A 14,761-nucleotide genomic window follows, 5' to 3' on the forward strand; every position below is an offset into this window, starting at 1 on the left:
TTTTTGGCATACAGTTCTTCATAGTATTTTCTTACAATATTTTGTATTTCTGTTGTGTCAGTTGTTATTTCTCCACTCTCATTTCTAATTTTATTTATTTGAGTCCTCTTTTTTTCTTGGTGAGTCTGGTTAAGGGTTCATCAATCTTGTTTACATTTTCAAAGAACCAGCTCTTGGTTTCATTGATCCTTTGTATTGTTTCTTTAGCCTCTATGTCATTTATTTCCACTCTGATCTTTATTATTTCCTTCCTCTTACTGCCTCTGGGCTTTACTTGATGTTCTTTTTCTAGTTCTTTTAGATGCAGGGTTAAGTTATTTATTTGAGCTTTTTCTAGCTTCTTACAGTATGCCTGTAGTGCTATAAACTTCCCTCTCAGTACTGCTTTTGCTGTGTCTCATAAATTTTGAGTTGTTGTATGTTCATTATCATTCATTTCTAGGAAATTTTTTATTTCTTCTTTGATCTCATTGTTAATCCATTTGTTATTTAACAGCCTACTATTTAGTTTCCATGTGTTTGAGAATTTTTGAGTTTTTCTGTTGTGGTTGATTTCTAGTTTCATGCCATTGTGATCAGAGAAAATGCTTGATATGATTTCAATCTTCTTAAATTTGTTGAGACCGCTTTTGTGCCCTAACATGTGGTTTATCCTAGAGAATATACCATGAGCACTTGGAGAGAATGTATATTCTGCTGCTTTAGGGTGAAAGGTTCTGAAGATATCTATTAAATCCAGTTGATCTAGTGTGTCTTTTAAGTATGCTGTTTCTTCGTTAATTTTCTTTCTTGAGGATCTATCTAGTAATGTTAGTGGGGTACTGAAATCCCCTACTCTTAGAGTATTGCTGTTGATCTCGCTCTTTATATCCATCAAAGTCTGCTTTATATATGTAGGTGCTCCTATATTAAGTGCATAGATATTTATAATGATTATATCTTCCTGCTGGATTGCTCCTTTTATCATTATGTAGTGACCTTCTTTATCTCTTACTATAGCCTTTGTTTTAAAGTCCATTTTGTCTGATATAAGTATTGCTACCCCAGCTATTTTTTTATTTCCATTTGCGTGAAATATTTTTTTCCATCCTTTTACCTTCAGTCTATGTACATCTTTTGTTTTAAGGTGTGTCTTTTGTAGACAGCATATGTACAGGGCCTGTTTTCTTATCCATTCAGCTACCCTATGTCTTTTGATTGGATTATTAATCCATTTACATTTAAGGTTATTATTGATATGTAGTTGTTTATTGCCATTTTATTCTTTAAAGCTGTATTCCTCTTTTGCTATATTCTTTTCCCACTTTGATCTGTTTACAACATATGCGTTAACATTTCCTGCAGAATTAGTTTGGTTAATAAATTTACCAAATTAGTTTGGTTGGTAATAAATTTCTTGAGTTTTTTTTGTCTGGGAAGCTTTTTATTTCTCCTTCAATTTTAAATGATAGCCTTGCTGGATAAAGTAGTCTTCGCTGTAGGCTCTTGTTCTGCATTACTTTGAATATTTCTTGCCATTCCCTTCTTGCCTCAAGTGTTTCTGTTGAGAAGTCGGATGTCATTCTTATGGGGGCTCCTTTGTAGGTGATAGCCTTTTTTTCTCTAGCAGCTTTTAATATTTTCTCTTTATCACTTAGCTTTGGTATTTTAATTATGATGTGTCTTGGTGTAGATTTCTTTGGGTTTCTCTTTAATGGAGTTCTTTGTGCTTCTTGAACTTGTGAGATGTTTTCCTGCCTCACTTGAGGGAAGTTTTCAGCTATGATTTGATTGAATAAAGTTTCTATCCCTTGTTCTTTCTCTTCTTCTTCAAAAACCCCTATGATGTGGATGTTATTTCTCTTCATGTTGTCACAGAGCTCTCTTAGAATTTCCTTAGACTTTTTGAGTCTCTTTTCTTTTTTCTGCTCTGCTTCCATGCCTTCGTTCAACTTGTCCTCCAACTTGCTGATTCGATCTTCAGCTTCATCCATCCTGCTTTTAATTCCTTTCATTGTGGTTATCATTTCTGATATTGTATTTGTCATCTCTGACTAATTCTTTTTTAATATTTCAATGTCCTTTTTTATACTTGCTATCTCTTTATTTAGCTGTTCATAATGACCATCCATTGTTGTTCTAAGATTCCTAAGCATTCTAACTATCATTATTTTAAACTCTGCATCCAGAAGTTTGGTTATTTCCATATCACTCAGTTCACTTCCTGGAGGTTTCTCTTGTGATTTCATTTGGATTGCACTTTTATGTTTGCTCATTATGTCTGTGTGTTTGGGAGAGTTGTTTGTAGAGCTGGTTGAGTCTAGGCTTGGTGTTGTCTGCCTCCAATTTTTGGCTGTGTTATTTCTAGGTCTCTTGCATTGGCATCAGCTGTTATTTGTAATCCATTGTTGGATTTGGCTTTTCTAGTAGAGCTTCTTTGAAGTATTGATTTGTTAGTTTTCTTCTCAGTTTTATTAACATGGTGGTAGTCTTGTTTACTGATCTCAGCAGGGGGCTTATTTGAAACTGTATCCAGGAATGTAGTGGATGTAACCTGAGACTCTGAAGGCCTGATCTGCCAATTAATCTCTCTGGGGTGGGGTGCTTTCTCAGCTTCAGTAGGGGGAGGTTTCCATGGAGACCTGAGTTACTGCCCCTCCTTCCCACTTCTTGTTTTCAGCTGTGTCTTGTTGCTCTGATTGGAGCTGGAGGGGTGTCTGAAGATGGGTCACCTGGAACCACATTAGTCTTGTATTGTGTGGAAGAATCAACCCCTCCCCCAGCTATGGCTGCCTCCAGCAGTGGATGAGTCAGCTTCTCAGCTCATTCCATGCATTCCTCTGCCAGTCACTGTCTGTCTCTCTCTCCCCTCTTTCCTTTTGGAAGACAAGCCAGCCCTTTCAATACACCTCATTCCCCAGTCCCCAGGCAAGTGGCTGTGAGTGATATTTTCTGCTCTTTTCCTTGGAATTAGAGCCTTTCTGGGCTCTCAGCTTTAAGGACCCACTGCTCCTCAGCTCTCCCTACCAGGCTCGGTGTGGCTTCTTCTTTGCTCCTTGGTTTTTGAGAGCTGTTCTTGTAGTCCAGAGTTGGTTTTTCACACTGATTGTTCCTAAATTAATTTGTAATCCAGTTTGGTGGTGTGAACTGGGAGTCTGTGCATCTGCTTACTCCACTGCCATCTTCAGGTCTTTCATCCCCTCACTTTTAATCAATGGTATTTTTTGTTCTGAGGTGGGTATCTTGCAGAGAACATATATATGAATTTTTGCCATTTCCCCTTCTGATAACAACACCCCAATGTCTTTTTGGGGAACCAACACTCACCTATTTCAATCCATATGGCTTAGGTGGGTCTTGATCCCTCTCTTAGGCTCTGATGGCAGGTACATGGACCAGACATAATAGATGAGAGACTAGCTCAGAAATGGGCATGTGATCATAAAACTTAGGATCCTTGGTGGAAATTTCAGAAAAGGGGAGTTTTATATTTTTCTCCCAGTATTGCGAAACTAGTAGGATGTGATTTGAGAGATCCTGTTGGATCTCTGTGTCATTTTTTGTGTTTATGGTATATGACAAAAGTAGATCCGATGGATGAAGAGGTACAGATGCCTGAAATCTGAGCACCTGGATCCAGCTGTGCCTGAAGTAAATCATGGACTTGAATTATGAGGAGCAATAATTTCTTTTTTTGTTGGATTGAATTGGGTTTCTGTTGCTTGTAACATAGGATACTCTTAGACATGTTCTCTCGCCATCATTGCCTGGATATTAACAAAAGAACAATGCAAACAGAGTCTTCCCTCTCCCCCAACTATATCTGTGTGTCTTACTGAGTCCAGTGTATTGTGTCCCTAGTCGACTTCTCTGCATTACAATGCACATCAATTCTAAGGCTCAGAGTTTCTGAGGCAGGAAGGAAATAAGGGTTTTGCACTTAAAAGAGGAAAAACTTGGACATTCAAATGCTTCTATGAGAAATTGGGAATGTGATTACAGCTTTCTGCATCTAAATGGAAAAACCCTCATCTTCATTTAAACAAAGATTTGACCAAAATAAAAAAAAACAAGAGAGAAATATAAAGACATTTTTTGATAAACTTTTTATAAAGCTTATTCTGTAAAATTCCCAATGTTTTACAGGAAAAAAAGCTGAAATAGTTGATAAATGTGGGCTAAACTATTTACAAGTAATGATTATTCAGTTTAAATTTACTTGTAATTATTTTGATATGAAACTATATTTAATTAGGTAGAAAGAAATGGCCAGAGGAGAAGAGTGTTGTTAACCAACCCCAAGCTGGTCATTTCATTTCATCTGAGTTTGCTGCTGCCTTTCCTTGGTTTGTGTAGACCGTTCCATTCTGTGAAGGCTGTTTTACACACTGTTAATCATCTGGTCATGGAGGTTTAAAATAACATGAGAGTGGTGGTTTGAACTGGGATAAAGGAGGTTTGCTTCTTTTCTGCTCTTAGGTAATACATTCTGGGACTCAGAATAGAAGTCCGGGCTTTTTGATCACACAGTCCCCTGGTGTTTTTATTGGCCTCGGTTGTTCTATGGGTCAGCAGGTTACAGCTGAGTGACCGAATACCAGTAGAGATGACTGAAGCTAATTAACTCTGATGGGAATTAAACATACAATCTTGGCATTGCTAGTATTACCCTCCAGCCCCAGCACACTGGATGTAGAGTGACAGGTGAGAAGCTAGCAGGTCCAGCCTTTTGTGGCCAAAGGGCTCATCAACAGAGGTGTCATAATGCATCTAAAAAGAAGCTGAGATCAAAAACCTCAATCTGCTGCTCCTCAGTGCTGCTGTCTAACATTTGACCATTGAATGAAAATTATTACACCAAATTCACTTTTAGTTGGGAGGAATTTAATATTAAATTTTTTTTAAGCGAGAGGAAGGGAGATAGAGAGATAGACTCCCACATGTGCCCTGACCAGGATCCACCCAGTAACCCTCATTTGGGGCCGATGCTTGGATCAACTGAGCTATCCTCAGTGACTGAGGCTGATGCTCCAACCAATCTATTCACTGGTTGTGGGAGTAGAAGAGGGGGAGGGAGAAAAGGAAGGGGAGAAAGGCAGATTGTTGTTTCTATGTGCCCTGACTAGGGATTGAACCTGGGATGTCTGCATTCCAGGTAAATGCTCTATCCATTGAGCCAACTGGCCAGGGCTGGAAATTTAACATTCTTGAAGAAAAATTTTTTTTCTTTCTGTATATTTTAAGTTTCAGCTATGTGCGGTAGGTGTTATAAGCTGAATTGTGTTTTCCCCAAATTAATATGTTAAAGTCATAATTCCCAGTATTTCAGAATGTGTTTATTTGGAGATAGGATTTTACAGAGATAACTGAGTTACAATGAGGTAGACCCTAATCCAGTATGACTAGTGGGGTTTTTTGGGGGGGGGTTTGAGGGAGAGAGAGAGGGACAGACAGGAAGGAAGAGTGATGACAAGCATCAAATCATAGTTGTGGCACTTCAGTTGTTCATTGATTGCTTTCTCATATGTGCCTTGACCGGAGGGGGGGTGCTCCAGCCAAGCCAGTGACCCCTTGCTCAAGCCAGCGATCTTGGGCTCAAGTCAGAAACCCTGAGGTATTGATACCTTTATGATGTTTAATTATTCTGAATGCAAATAACATATATTTTTATTTATTTATGTTTTTAGATTTTAGCAAATTAAAAATTTTTCTTTCTTAATATTCATGTAAGCTTTTGTTACATCTCATATAAGGTACCTTTAATTCGTTGCCATTATTATAAGCTGTGCTTTAGCTTAGACATTTTCTTTGATACAAATTTCAGATCAGTTTAAGTTTCATGCAATATTTAGGATATTTTGATAATAATTTAATTGAATTTGCAGATACATTTTGGGGAAAGTTTTTTATACTAGTCTATGAAATAACAGATCTATTTATTTGTTTTAAATTTTTAAAATTCTTGATAAAATCATGAAAGAATGTTAGTATTATCCTTAGGTACCTTATAGATTTTATTACCATTGTGAATAACTGTATTTCTATTACATTTTCTGTTTGGGTATGACAGTAAATAGGGATGCTATTGATTTTTGCCTTTGATATCATTGCTGAACTTCATTACAAGTTTTTATAGTTTGTCTAATATTTTCTTGGATTTTCTATGAAGACAATCATATTTGCAAATGACAATTAGGTCTCTTTATTTGTATAAAGTCATGACATTTGTTATCATTTTACATTGATCAGGAAATCAATAAAATGTTAAGCAGTAGGTGGATACAAAATAAGTGTGGACATTTTTCTTTGGTAATACACTCAAACTAACAGTGGCAAGGTAAAATCTGAAATAATATGACCTGTTACACTAATATACAGTGTATTATTTGCGCCTTGAATAGATATTTTACCTGCGCTTGATTTTTTTATGCATTATCATTTAGAAAATATTGGTTCACTAAGTTATGCAAATAGTCCAAAGGATAAATTTTAATATATAAGCATAAAAATATTTATTTAATATAACCACCTATCTCACCAGAACAGTGTTTAAATATTGGGATTCTACCAAGCTCTTATACAAGTGTTCAAAAATTGAAATGTTCACTTGAAAACTCAAATTTTATCAGTTGTCAGTAGATATTGTTATTTGTCAGTTTTCATTGAAGTAACAGAGTTATTATATTATTCTTTAGTGTGTGCGGAAATGCATGCCAATAACCAAATACTAATAGCAATAGTTTGTCTATCAGTTATTCTTTCAAGTAAAAGTGGTGTTTCATAGAAAAAGTGGTAATTCATTTTACAATTCAAACAATTAAATAATAGCTTTGTTCAGGATAACCTGTGTATGTCAGTACACAATGCAGTGCGGTATACATACTTGTCATTTTCATTGTGTGTTGACTTCTGTTGTTGTAGCAGCCTGAACTGAGATATGTACTGTGAATAATTCTGGAATCTGTTTGATCTGGTGGCTGTAGCTCTTATCTCTGTTTTTGTTCTACTTCTAGCTCTTGTGCATATTTATGTAAATTAATGTCTATGGTTTTAATGTTTTTAAAGTATTTAATCTATCAATACTATGTATGTGAGCAATTATAGAAATGGCTGAAGCATTAATTCAAGGCACCATCTTGACAAGAAGCCTATTTCTTTAGGGATTGCTATTAAAAGTATAAGCTCAAATGGCAGTACAACAGAGATAGAGGAACTGGATTAATTAGTAGACTGTTTAAGACAAGGACAGCTATGCATATTGAATTTTCTGCAGTACCACAATGCCTTGCATGTAATAGCTACTCGTTATATATTAAACCCTTGGCATTTGCAGATTTAACATTTGAAGTTTTGAATTTTCTCAAGTGACCTCCAGATGGCCCTGGAACTGTGCTGTTCCCAGCACGTGCTTCTCAACATGACTTTGGTTCTCTGCTCTTGTTAAGTGATCCTTATTGAATACCATATTCAAGTGCTGACAACTGAATTTTTTAATGTATAAAATAGAGGTCAAATGTAGAGACATGATTTAATAAGAATTTAAAAAGTGGTTACCTTATGGCTTGGAAATGTAAAGGAAACAGGTCATTTTCAGTAGGATGTGGTTCTGGAGAAAGTGCAGACCATTTGCAAAATGTTCTGAAATAGTGAATTTAAGGATGTAGAGAAGACTCTGAATGTATGAATGTGAATGTCAAATGTCCACTGTAAATACCTGTTGATTAAAATCATTTGAATTGGTCTTGAAAGTTGCCTATGTGACATGATTTGAGAAACAATAGAAGGACTTCACTGTCCCTAGAATCTTCCTCTACTATCGTAGTATCTGCTGTTTCACGAGAGATTCATTAATGTGTGCTAAGTATTGACCTCTCTCTGAAGACATTTCTTAACATTCATAGCCAGCTGTTATTCTCAGGGAGCAAGCACATCGTCACTGACAGTTTACGCTGAAATTTCCATATCCATGAACTTAACATTTGTTGAATATCTCTAGCGTGTGAGAGACTTTTCAAGGTTTTGTGGATGACACAAAGATAAAACATAGGTACATGTCTTTTGGAAATTCACAGTCCAGTGGGGGGGAAAATGGATAATATAAAATATTGAGACATAATGTAATGAGCAATATTAAAATGTATGAACAAATTTATTCTTTGGTAGCTTATATGAGGGGACAATAAATGATTGTAGTAGAAGCAAGAAAACTCTTCAGAGAGGAGCTACATTTGTGTCTTGTAAAGAAATATGGCAATTGCTTATTAAGAAAAGATTGGAATGAGTAGCCTCAGGATTCTGAGGACCCTGTGTTCAGATTTGGAGATTAAAATATGGGGAGAGAACTGGAAAAGGGGTAGAAATGTCAAAGGCAAAGTTTATTTCTTAATTGTGCTGTCATAAGCTCCAGCCAGCTAAGAAATACAAGAAGAATCCTTTAACCCATGGGACTAAGCACTGTTCCTAGCCTGACTAAGACCTCAGAGATTTTATCTGTTTCTTTTTACAAGATGCCTGGGCTAGAGTGAAGTGAAAGCTTGCCTGGGTACGTGAACACTTAACTTCTAGACCAGTTCCACTATTTATTAATTGTATAATTTGTGTAAACAATTCACCTCTTGGAGCTTCAGTTTTCCCCATAAGATAATGCAATAATCACAGCTGCTCTGTCACTACAGTGAGTTCTTAGGTTATGAAATAAAATGTCTGAAAATACATTGAAAATTGCAAAATATAAGTTTAGGTATAAAATGTTATTCAGCAAGTTATTGGGTCAAATGAAGCAGGGAACACCAGGGATGATATTTCAGTGAAGAGTGAGTTTAACCTGACCAGGCAGTGGCACAATGGATAGAGCATCAACCTAGGATGCTGAGAAACCAGGTTAGAAACCCCGAGGTCGCTGGTTTGAGCGTGGGGTCTCTGCTTTGAGTGTGAGATCATAGAGATGACCCCATGGTCGCTGGTTTGAGCCCAAAGGCTGCTGGCTTGAAGCCTAAGGTGGCTGGCTTGAGCCCAAGGTCGCTGGCTTGAACAACGGGTCACTGGCTCAGCTGGAGCCCCCTGGTTAAGACATATATGGGAAAGCAATCAATGAACAACTAAAGTATCACAACTATGACTTGATGCTTGTCATCTCTCTCCCTTCTTATCTTTGTGTCTCTGTCTGTCCCTCTCTCTGTCTCTAAAAAACTAAATAAAGAATGAGTTTAAGGCACATATGGTTATAGAATAGGATTTTTTTTTCTCCTGAAGGTATGTTTTGCACTGACTGTGTTTGAGCTGTTGCCGGGAATGTGCTTATATATTATCCATATGTTATCCCAACCCCAGTCCTACTTTTAATCTGCCATTTTGCAAATGAGATTATGATTAGAGCTAGGGATACACAAACTCATCTGTAATACTAAAGAATCTAATGTGGTGATTGCCGGAAGAGAGTTAGAGGGGGTTTTGGGGGCATAACTGGCGAAGGGCAACGAATTGACTTGGTGTGTGAACACACAATATGGTGCACAGAGATGTGTTGTAGAATTGGGCACCTGAAACCTGCATAATTATGTTAACTAGTGTGACCCTAATAGATTAAGAAAAAGAAGAAAGCATGTAAGAGATGCCACTTGGCCAGAGGGGCATCTCTTCTGTATACAGACGACCACTAAGGTAGTCATGAAAAAAATGACGTGAGCTCTTCTTCCTTTAGCATGTACTTGCTTATTCAGCAGAAACTGGGACCCACATCTCCCATGACACGGTTGTCTTGTATTTTGGAAAAAAACAACAACAACATTCCTACCTGTGTTTTTCACACATGGTATAAAATTAGCTAAAGACTAATAAGTTAAGGCAGTAACCTTGAATTTATTGAAAGCTAAGGAAAATGTAATGCCAAGAGTTCTACATCTGCAACTGAAATGGGTCCCAGCACACCCCTTTTGCTCTCAGATTCTGGGAATGCCAGCAAAATACCAGGGGACACGCAATACTGTAAAAATTGGCTCTTTGGGTTTCATAGCATCTTGATTTAGAAGGGCTTTAACCTTGGCCTCATGCTTCCTGCGGGGCCTGTTGCCGATGCTGGGTAAGCGCTAGGACTATCAGGCAGTGCTCAGAATTTTTCATCTGAGTAAAATTAAAAATGAAACCTTCAAAGTCCTATCGATTCTAGACATGTTCTATATGCATTAAATTGAAACTAATGGACTGAAAAATGGGCATTTCAGCACATATAGGTAGGAATTATTTGTAGGAGAATAAATTACTCACATTCCCCTTATCCAGAGGTATATGTACTTATCTACACGGGTAGGTGAGACATGCTGTTGAATTTCTCTGAGATCACTGAGAATCAGTTTTCATCGGGCCACTCACATTTTGCTCAGCGTTAATCCAGCGTTAGGTCTTGGCTTTGCTTCTCTGAAATAAGAGTGAACAAGATGTAGTGACTGTCTGGCCACTGGACACACTGAGAAAGTGAGTAGAACACGGAAAGCTGGGTGGTCGTATGGAGATGACCTGATCACAGTCACCTGTATCTTTATTCTGTGTTGTATTGACATCTCCCCAGGTCAACAGTCTTTACCTGGGCAAGCTTTATTTTAACGGTCTTCCACAGTCTTAGAACTGTGGACCCTGTATCCTTATCTTGAGCTTGACCTTGAACTTCCGACTCATTTTTCCAATGGACTGCTGGAGAGAGCTCCTTAGAAATCTCACTGTCACCTCTCACTCAAAATGGCTGAAGTTTAAAGTCGTATTCTTACAAACCCAACCTATTCTTCTGTGATACTTCAGCTCTCAGCCAGGCTATCCTGCTTTCTTCTCTCGACTCCCATACGTAACTCTCTAGCCCTCATTATTGTCACCAAAATGTAGCTCACACTGATCCACTTCTTTTTATCCCTATAAACAACGCCGTAGTATAGACTCTCGCTATCTCTTGCTTTGAGGGCAGCTGTCACCCAATCCTGCTTCCAGCAGGGTGTCACTTTCCCCAGGTGCTTGTTTCATGGTGCAGCCAGAACCGGGACCACCTCTCTCCAACGTGCACCCTGGACTGTGTAGCTCCCCTCTTGAAATTTTCTCGGTGGTGGCCTAGCATCTACGACTGAAGTTGAACTTCCTAGCAGGGCTCACTCGGCCTACACCTGCCGTATTAACTTCACCTCTCAATCTGAGTGCTCCACGGATTGGCTTGCCACTCTGCACATCTGCAGGGTCGCTGCGCATTGCGCTGTGTGTTTATTTGGGCTGCGCCCTGGGCTGCAGCACCTGCTCCTCTCTCGCCTCCCAGTTCGCCCTTCATCTTTCAGGAATCAGCTGCAGCATTTTATTTTCCCCTCCAGAAAGCCTTTTCTGAAATCCAATTTGAAATAATTAATCCTCTTTTATGCTCCATCACATCCTAGGCAAACCTCTATATATTGAAATTTTATTAACAGTTTTGTTTGTGTCTCTACTGCACTAGGCTATAAAGTTCTTGAGAAAAAGATGATTTTGTATTCTTTCTAGTACCCTCAACAAGAAGCTCAATACATTCCATTTGGCAAAAGATTAAAAAATGCTCGTTAAATCATCTTAGAGTTAGTTGAATTAATACATTTAATAGTTTTACATAAGATTTCCTTTCCTTTAGCTGAAAGTTTTGAATAATTGGGTAGATTATTAAAAGAAACCTTGGAAGAATTCTTAATTTAGATACTTGCTGTGTCACTTAGAGGTTTTAATAATAAGCATTGTGTTTAAAAATATCCTAAAGGATATATACAAAGTTTCAGCTCAGGTTTATTGGCTAAAAGTTTCTGGGAGTTGGTTACATGGCTAGGATTATAGGATTGTTGCTATCATATGCAATAATATGTGCTATAAATTCATTTTAATCATTAGAAATGTAAATACCTTTATGTGTAAGTTATTAATAATTAGTGCCGATCAGATTAAGTAATTCAAAATCTCTGAGGCCTATCCAGTTTTGGAATTTTAAGAATTCCTGCCTGACCAGGTGGTGGCGCAGTGGATAGAGCGTCGGACTGGGATGCGGAAGGACCCAGGTTCGAGACCCCGAGGTTGCCAGCTTGAGCGCAGGCTCATCTGGCTTGAGCAAAGAGCTCACCAGCTTGGACCCAAGGTCGCTGGCTCCAGCAGGGGGTTACTTGGTCTGCTGAAGGCCCGCGGTCAAGGCACATATGAGAAAGCAATCAATGAACAACTAAGAAGTCGCAACGCGCAACGAGAAACTGATGATTGATGCTTCTCATCTCTCTTCGTTCCTGTCTGTCTGTCCCTGTCTACCTCTGCCTCTGTAAAAAAAAAAAAAAAAAAAAAGAATTCCTTATCCCTAAAGAAACCTCAAACTAATAATTATTTCAACTTTATTGTAACTACCAGATCAGACCATCACTTGGTCATATTGGTCCTTTATAACTGCGAAGACTGAACCCATCATATGACCGTCTGCATCACTTGAATAAAGCCCATATACTTTTTATTAACATGGCCCTTGGTCATAAGTATATTTCCTTATACAGCTAGTGCTCAACTTACGACCATGATTGGTTCCGACAGACTGGTTGTAACACGGTTTGGTCATAAATTGAGTAGGCTATATGTACAGTACTGTGAAATGATGTTATAAAAATCTTTAAGTCATATATTATCATAATTTTCTTTCATTATTGTATGGAGTCTGGGATATCAGTTGAAATGGTACACGCAGAGATGGTAGTGCTGCCAGAAGCTGGTCCGCACTGTCATATGCCCAGCTGGGCAATACTTGCGCTGTCAGATGTGGAGCAGTTGTGGCTAGAAATTGTGGTCATAAAGTCAAATAGTCGTAAGTTGCATAGGTTGTAAGTCGATCAATACCTATAGTTGAAGAGTCTTGAAAGACAGGAAGAGGCTCAAGAGTCTAATTTCTTGCCTGACCAGGTGGTGGCGCAGTGGATAGAGCATCAGCCTGGGGAGCAGAGGACCCATGTTTGAAACCCCGAGGTTGCCGGCTTGAGCATGGGCTCACCAGCTTGAGCGTGGGATCGCTGGCTTGAGCATAGGATCACAGACATGACTCCATGGTCACAGGCTTGAGCCCAAAGGTCACTGGCTTGAGCAAGGGGTCACTCGCTCTGCTGTAGCCCCCCAGTTAAGGCACAAATAAGAAAGCAGTCAATGAACAAGCAATCAACAAACTAAATGCCGCAACGAAGAATTGATGTTTCTCATCTCTCTCCCTTCCTGTCTGTTTGTTCCTATCTATCCTTCTCTCTGACTCTCTCTGTCTCTGTCCAAAATAAAAAGAGAGTGTAATTTCTTTGAAGAAACAAGAGATTAATATAAAAACATAAAAACACACATCCTAACTATGTCTTCTTTCTGTCAAATATGTCATCCTAAGTGGATTCAGTAGGTGTGAGGAGGGGTACACAAGTTACAAGTCTTTTTAAAGATGTTATTTTGATAGTCTACATTAATCCATTTGTCTGAGATGATGTAATACACTTCTTTGAAAGCAAATGTCTTTACTCTACTGACCTTCCATTCATTTGGTGGGTTTTGGCACCAAAATGCTGAGCAGCTGGATCTCTAGTTTAAGGCAACTATTATGCACATATTCCTGGAAATAAACATTTTATTTAGAAAGGAATGTATTTATGTGAGACTCAAGAAGTTTTTGTTTGTTTGGAGAGATTTACACATTCCTCCTTGATATAAGACCACTAAGAAGAAGGCAACAAATCAAAAGGTTTAGGGGTAACATTGATTTTGTATCTTGCAGATGACTGCAATATTTATTTAATTTTATTCCTTTATTAATTCACACATTCAAGAAATATTAGATGAATATCTGATGTATGGCAGGTACACTTTTTAGAGCCTCATCAACTTGTAGTTGGGTGGAGGAAACAACCAGAGAATAGTTTACTCATGGAATCATAAATTTTCAAAAAAGAGAACTCCAGAGAACTATGAGAGAGTATTCCAAGGGACTTGGCCCAATTGGGATGTGAGGCTAGTGTTACCTGAGAACCGAAGGATGGGAAAGAGAGATCCAGGGGAAGGGGTTGGCCCAGGTGTTGCAGGCAGATTACATAGCGCACAATTCCTGCTAGGATGAGTTGTCTTTCCCAGGAAATAATTTGACATCCCTCTCGTCTCCAGTGACCCCGCCCTGGATGTCATAATTCTTTTACCTTCTCTATTTTAGATCTGACTTTTCTGAGCTCACTAGTCGAGGACTCTTGCTTCTTTTTCTAGGCCTTTAATAAGGCCTTAATAAAGACTGTAAGACTTTAATAAAGAGTGAAGAGAGAGGTGATAAAAGATAAATTCAGCTAGAGGTGATGGAATAAATAGTGCAGTGAAAGACAAACCCTCCCCTTCAAAAATAAAAACTTTGCTTCATCACTGAACTCTTTCACATTTCCCTCTTTTTAAAAGCAGTTCTAATGTAAGAATCCAGTAAATTCAAAATAAATATCTACTATTAACTCCTTAGAAGAGAAAAAAATTGTAAGTTTATAGAGACCCCACCCCCAGTTCTTTATAATCCCTGATCTTTGGGTGGGATTTTAGATTTTTAATATGAATAATCACATTCCTCTTAGGAAATATATGGATGTAGCTTTGCCAATATAATCAAGTCTGTTTTCCATAAAGAAAATGAAGAGACACACAACGTGGGTAAATTCCACACATAAAGAACGTTGACTGAAAGATGGCAGGTGCAGAAGATGCCTGCTGCATGGTTTTAGTTACGTAGAGTTTCACAACACAGGAAAGTGAGTTTTGC

Source organism: Saccopteryx bilineata, chromosome 5 (assembly GCF_036850765.1).
Source record: "Saccopteryx bilineata isolate mSacBil1 chromosome 5, mSacBil1_pri_phased_curated, whole genome shotgun sequence".
Taxonomy (NCBI): domain Eukaryota; kingdom Metazoa; phylum Chordata; class Mammalia; order Chiroptera; family Emballonuridae; genus Saccopteryx; species Saccopteryx bilineata.